This window comes from Chiloscyllium plagiosum, unplaced genomic scaffold (genome assembly GCF_037043375.1).
Source record: "Chiloscyllium plagiosum isolate Xiang-an unplaced genomic scaffold, Cpla_swu_hap1 HiC_scaffold_196, whole genome shotgun sequence".
Classification (NCBI taxonomy): domain Eukaryota; kingdom Metazoa; phylum Chordata; class Chondrichthyes; order Orectolobiformes; family Hemiscylliidae; genus Chiloscyllium; species Chiloscyllium plagiosum.
Genome location: NW_028270335.1, coordinates 132,501 through 132,868, shown reverse-complemented (window position 1 = coordinate 132,868; position 368 = coordinate 132,501).

The window sequence follows — 368 nt, the reverse complement described above, 5'->3', positions numbered from 1 at the left end:
TCACTGGTTACTGATTTGTACTGACTCAAAAAAATTCTAAGTGTCGTTGGTTACTGATTTGTACTGACTGGAAAAAATTCTAAGTGTCACTGGTTACTGATTTGTACTGCCTCAAAAAAATTCTAAGTGTCACTGGTTACTGATTTGTACTGACTCTAAAAAATTCTAAGTGTCCTTGGTTACTGATTTGTACTGCATCAAAAAAATTCTAAGTGTCACTGGTTACTGATTTGTACTGACTCAAAAAAATTCTAAGTGTCGTTGGTTACTGATTTGTACTGAGCCTAAAAAATTCTAAGTGTCACTGGTTACTGATTTGTACTGCCTCGAAAAAATTCTAAGTGTCACTGGTTACTGATTTGTACTGC